This window comes from Sceloporus undulatus, chromosome 3 (assembly GCF_019175285.1).
Source record: "Sceloporus undulatus isolate JIND9_A2432 ecotype Alabama chromosome 3, SceUnd_v1.1, whole genome shotgun sequence".
In the NCBI taxonomy this organism is placed as follows: domain Eukaryota; kingdom Metazoa; phylum Chordata; class Lepidosauria; order Squamata; family Phrynosomatidae; genus Sceloporus; species Sceloporus undulatus.
The window spans coordinates 16,124,163-16,130,492 of record NC_056524.1 but is presented as its reverse complement, the minus strand read 5'-3'; positions in this window follow the sequence as shown (position 1 = coordinate 16,130,492).

The following is a 6,330-nucleotide window of genomic DNA, read 5'->3' as shown; positions in this document are numbered from 1 at the left end:
TAAAGACTTATACTGTTGAAATTGTGGTGGTCTTCTTTGGAGTGGAGTCTTGTAATAATGACTGTTGCATCGCTTTTGTCTTCTTGAAACATCTACAGTAATATCCTGAATGGATTTCTGGCATTTTGTTGGGTGGAAAACATACTTTCCCCTGTTATTTGGCAGTGTAATAGGGTTATTTGCTATCGGTTTTTTGTGTTATGCTTCTGCTGTTATTCTCAGGGCTTTGAAAATTTTGCTGATTGATTTTTTGCACCATGGTAGGTCAGTCCCACAATTGTAGTACAGGGCCAACAGCCGAAGAAGTATTGGGATGAACAATTGATTAAGTTGACACTGCAATCTATTTTCCTGTGAGTCTCAGGCTGAATTTATTGTGTGTGTACACCCACAATTCTGAAAAGCTGGCCTGTGTGAATAATCCTGCTTCGGTGAGTTTGCCTCCACTCAGCTTCTGTTAATATTAGAATACTTCTCATAACTCTTGAAGAGTGTGAAAGGGATAGCTGAGGAAATTACACCAAAGGTTCTTTTTAAAAAAAGGAATCATGAGGAAATACAATAAAGAGAAATTACTAAAATGCTCAGAATAGCTATCTGCAAAGACCATACTCGGAAAAAAAAGTGTTGGGCACGTTCCATCAGGGTGAATGTGACAGATTGTTTTAATGATTAGCTGTGTGTATTTTGACAACCTGGATTCTGCTTCTTGTCAAGACCTTAATTTTGTGAGCATTGTGCTTGATTTTATTTTGCATTGGTATTTTACTTATGCTATGCCTTATGGTGAACATAATGAATATCAACTTATGTACTTACCTACAATTGACTAAATAATGATCTTGCATATCAAAATGAATGAGAATAGCACAAAAGATCTCTAGCTCCCATACTGATTGTTAGCCAGCCAATCTTTGGTTTCAAAAAGCAGGGAATGATCTTAATACTCTCAGATGCCGCTGGTTTCTTGTTTTTCTGATCTGAAGTTCAGTTGCTCATGAAATTTGAGGATTTTTCCAGTCTCAAAGACCAGTCATCCCAAACTTTGATTCTCTTTTTAAAATGTCACATTAACATTTTTGGGCACTTTTATTACCATGTGAATTTTTCTATTCAATCTTGCCATATATGAACATAGTCTGAAATCAGTTTTCCTAATATAATGCACTAGCTAGCCAGACAAGGAAAAAGAGAACCCAACATGGCAAAACTGAGAGCCACAACACCAATGCTCACTTGGTTGATTTTTCTCTCTTCCTCATTCCCTAATTGTGATTCTAAATCCACAATGTCTCCAAGCCAGGAGGGTCCTCCACACATCGCTGGCCTTCCTTCTACTGAAAGAGATCTAGGAGTCCAAGTAGACCATAAGTTGAACATGAGTCAACAGTGTGATGTGGCAGCTAAAAAGGCCAATGCAATTCTAGGCTGCATCAATAAAAGTATAGTGTCTAGATCAAGAAAAGTAATAGTGCCACTGTATTCTGCTCTGGTCAGGCCCCACCTAGAATATTGTGTCCAGTTCTGGGCACCACAATTCAAAAAGGACATTGAGAAACTGGAGCGTGTCCAGAGGCGGGCGACTAAAATGGTGAAAGGTCTGGAAACCTTGCCCTATGAGGAACGACTTGGGGAGCTGGGATGTTTAGCCTGGAGAAGAGAAGATTAAGAGGCGATATGATAGCCCTGTTTAAATACTTGAAAGGATGTCACATTGAGGAGGGAGCAAGCTTGTTTTCTGCTGCTCCAGAGAACAGGACCCGGAACAATGGATGCAAGCTACAGGAAAAGAGATTCCACCTCAACATTAGGAAGAACTTCATGACAGTAAGGGCTGTTCGACAGTGGAACAAACTCCCCCGGAGTGTAGTGGAGTCTCCTTCCTTGGAGGTCTTTAAGCAGAGGCTAGATGGCCATCTGTTGGGGATGCTTTGATTTGGATTTCCTGCATGGCAGGGGGTTGGACTGGATGGCCCTTGTGGTCTCTTCCAACTCTATGATTCTATGATTCTATGTATACAGAGTTTACTCGGTGATCATATACCATCACTTGGCTTGATTTGGATGGAGTCTGAGCTCCCTCTCTTTCAGAGTGACCAGTTGTCATAACTGCAAAGGATGACATGGCATCATAAAATGTAGGACATTCAAGGAAAATGTGGGACATTATAAAATAAAAGCTAAAAACACTCATAGAAATATAAATTCATGCTTCTTAGTCATGCTCAAAATGGAGGACATTTTGGAATTCCTCCTGGACAGAAGGTTGAAATGTAGGAAAAGGAGGATTTCTGGTCACCCTGTTCTCTCTGCCATTGCTATGAACTCCTTTGGCCAGTCATCTATGTTTGGGTGCTTTTCTTTTCCTCCATAGAAATGGTGCTTCAGAAGGAAAGTGCCAAAGTGAAAAAGACTGAAGGAGGTTGATAGCAGAGTGAGGGGGCTCAGAGCCAAGTATTGAAACACAGCCATAGAACAGCTGATTCTGGTGAACCAAAGTGAAATGATTGAATGAGGCCACAGGTTTTGTCCAACTAGGGCCTTCTTCTTCCTTATATTCATTATTGTGTATGGGAGCTCAATGTAGATCTCTCTTTTCAGTGAATGTTATTCACCCCTGTTCTTATTTCTCTAGCTCTGCTCTACTTTCTGTGCCGAAATCTTCCTTTTCCTCATAAGCCCAGGAATGCCTACATTCCATTTGGCTTGTTCACAGCCATGGTCTCAAATAACATAAATGCAGAAGAGATAAAATATGAGCCCATAATGAAGGAAGGATGACCTCTCCTTGCTGCAACGGGCTTCTTCTTTAAACCTTCAGCTATGATCATTAATACCTTGTCATAAATGCAAAGCTAAAGGTTAGTGTTATTGCCAGAGCTGCCAATCTCCTTCGCAAATAATGAGAGCATGGTGGAGGGTTGGAATGGTAAGGAAAGAAGCAACAATGAGCTGCTGCTTCAGACCTTCAGAATCTCTTGGCTCTCTCACACGCTTCCCTTTTTTGGGAAGGAAAAAGAGCTTTCAGAGCCTTTGGAAAATGGCAGTTAAGAATAACAGAACTCTGCAGCCTGTCTGGCTCCAAGGGCACTTAACGTATGTACTGGGCCACCACAGCTTGAAGGAGAGTCGACAACAGAAGCTTGCCATGCGTGGAAATTCTTTATTTTGATTTGTAATGTCTCATTGCAGAGGATCGTGGGAAATCAAGGGAAGACTATCTCCCTTTGAGCTACTTTATTTATTTATTTATTTATTTATTTATTTATGTTCCTCAGATCTAATTGGTATAGAGAATAAGGGGAAATTTGAAACTAACAGACGTAAAGGCTGAATTCTGTTGTTAATCCTGACTAGAGTAGAACAACTGAATTTACCTTTGTGTTGTCTCACCATTCAGTCACTGAGTCAGTGGGTCTGTTCTTGTTGGGACTAGCCAACAGAATCCCACCCTTTGCCTGCAATTTTAGATACACTATTCTGGTAGCAAGCTCCACAGATCTCAGTGGGGCTTTGGTCTGAATAGATGTATATTGGATGGCTTGTGAAATAGAGACTGGAGTTTGAAAAAAAAATTAAAGGCCAAAAACGCTTCTTTGGGGATAAGGGTTATACAGTTAGGTTTTTGTTGCAGCTCCTAAACTGATCCCAGTGCTACCACCTTTCTACAACCTTCCTTAGAAGTAGGGTTTGAATCACCACTCAGCCAAAAAACCCATGGGGTGACCTTGGGCAAATCTGCTTTATTGCATGGGGGTTAAACCGCTCCTCAGCACATTCTAACGGGGGTGAGCGGGGGCGCACACGGAACACGATGGGCACCGGATGGGGCCCAGAACGCGACTTTATCGCACGGGGGGCCGCCGCCGCTGCGCATTCCCATCGTGTCCCAATTTGGTTCCAGCGGGCGCCATTTCTGGGAACTGTGCGCGCCCCCGTTCGCCCCCATTAGAACGCGCTGGGGAGTGGTTTAACCCCCATGTGATAAAGCTCTAGTCTCTCAGCTTCAAGGGATTGCAATGGCAAACCCCCTATGAAGAAACCTGCCAAGAAAACCCTGTGATAGGTTGTCCTTAGGATCACTATAAGTGGGAAATGACTTGAAGACAAATACCAGCACCATCATGAACATCAAGGGTGGGGTGAGCGAGCTAGGATAGGAAGAAGGAAGAACCCTCACTCCATCCTCTTTCTGCTATTATGTGGGATAGGTGGAGGAAGCCCCTGCCCCCCTGCCTGATCTCACAGACTTTCTTGCCCATGCAAGACCTCTTTGAAAACCATATAGTGTTTGAAATTTCTGGCAGCAGAGGCAGCATTGATTAACTTATTTGTTCTCCCTTGCAGGAACAAAATAATTTGTTCTCCCTTGCAGAAACAAATAATTTAACACAGCACATCTCTATTCTTTTGCCAGTGGTTTGGGGATATGTTTTCAAAGATGGGCAGCATTCATCCATTACTTGGGAGGCACAATGATGGAAGCAGAAAACACTTCAATATTTCCCAAGCAGTAGGTGAATCTCCTTGTGTACAAGTGAGATGTTGCACCACTTCTTTAGCACAGTGGAAGGGAAAACAAACAAAATGGTGCCTGCCATCAGCGGCAGGGAGGCATGGCTGCAGATTTTACAAATGGCAACTCTGAAAGCTCAGCTCCAGGCTATCTGAAGGAACATTTCTTCCCATATGAGCCTGCTCGAGTTCTAAAATATTAAGGGGGAAGACACTTCTCTCTATTCCATTGCCAATGTCACCATAGTTGGAGGTAACACAGGAGAAAGCCTTCTTTGTGGCTGCTCTCACACTCTTTACCTAGGACATTATCACACAGGAGGAATGTCTCTCAATTTTGAAAGAAAAGAAAGTAGGGTCAATTTGGAAATGAACACAAGTATGTGGATCGTTATCACATCACAGAAGAACACAGCGTCCATCCCAAAGCCAAAGTAGTGCGAATGCAAAAGAAATTATCATATGAGTACGTACCCTTCGTAGTCTAGAATTCGAATTAGCATCCCTGCACATGCGCAGTGAGGGCAGAATCAGATCATGACCTTTTTACACTTCCGGTGGGACTTGCTTCCAGTTCCCCTGGTTTTGCCTTGTTTCACATTATTTGTTCATTCATTACCCTTTATTTCACGTTATTTAGGCAATTCATGTTATTTGTTCATTTATTACCCCTTATTTCACATTATTTTGGCAATTCATCAATTCAAAACCAGTTCAAAGCAACCTTGTACTTGGTTTGAGCATTGGACTATGACTGTAGAAGGCAGGGATTGAATCTCATTGGGTGACCTGGTGCAAGTCACACTCTCTCAGCCTCCTCAGAAAATGGCAGTGGAAAACCCCATATGAATAACCTGCCAAGAAAACCCTGGCGCGAGAGAAAGAGAGAGCCAGTCACTTGCCTCCAGTTGGAGAGGATCAGTTTGCAAAGGGAAAGAGCCGGAAAGGGCTGAGAGGAGGAGGGAGGGAGGCAGTGTGAATGTGTCTCTGTGGGAGGGAGGGCTTGTCAGAGTGTCAAGGGTTAAAAACACAGCACACAGGAAAATGCTTGATGTGTGTGTGTTTGACCATGAGCATTTCAGCAGAAGGACAAGGTTGATTTGCACAGCTGATGCTCATTGGTTCAAAGACACTTTGGTGTCCAAGTGCACGTAGCCATGGATGATGAAACATGTGTCTGGATTACACAGGGGACACATGACATGGTTACACACCTGAAGTCACTGGGTTTGGGAGACCACATGGTCTGGAGTCTATATAAACCCAGGGGTTTCAAGTGATAGCTTGTGGGTTTGTAGTAGGAGTTGGTTTGGTATGCGTTGTGGAGAGGTCTGTATTTGTATTTTAGCACTGTGAATAAAGAGCACTTCGGGAGACTTAGCTTCTCTGGTGGTTTATCAGAAGAAGTCTGGCATTGGTTTGCTGTGTGTCCCCGGAGGTTCCTGCATTGCTTCAGTTCCTGGAAGACATCCAGCTGCTGTTATCTCAACTGCCTTTGGAACCACGGTTCTGCTTCTAAAATTGCTAGCTCTACTCAAAGGTCTGATTTAACCACAGGACTCGTTTGAGTTGCTGACAGTGGTTGTTGGACCCCAGCGGTTGTGCTGAATAGAGCTGATCCCCGCGTAAGGCAAGGCTTCACTGTAATCTCAATTTCAAGACACTAGATCTTATCTGATTTTGGAAGCTAAGGGAGGTCTGCCTGGGTTAGTACCTGAATGGAAAACTACAGTGGGTCCTTGGTATTTGCTGAAGTTTGGTTCCAGGACCCCCTGTGGATACCAAAATCCATGAATACAACAGCTAATAATAATA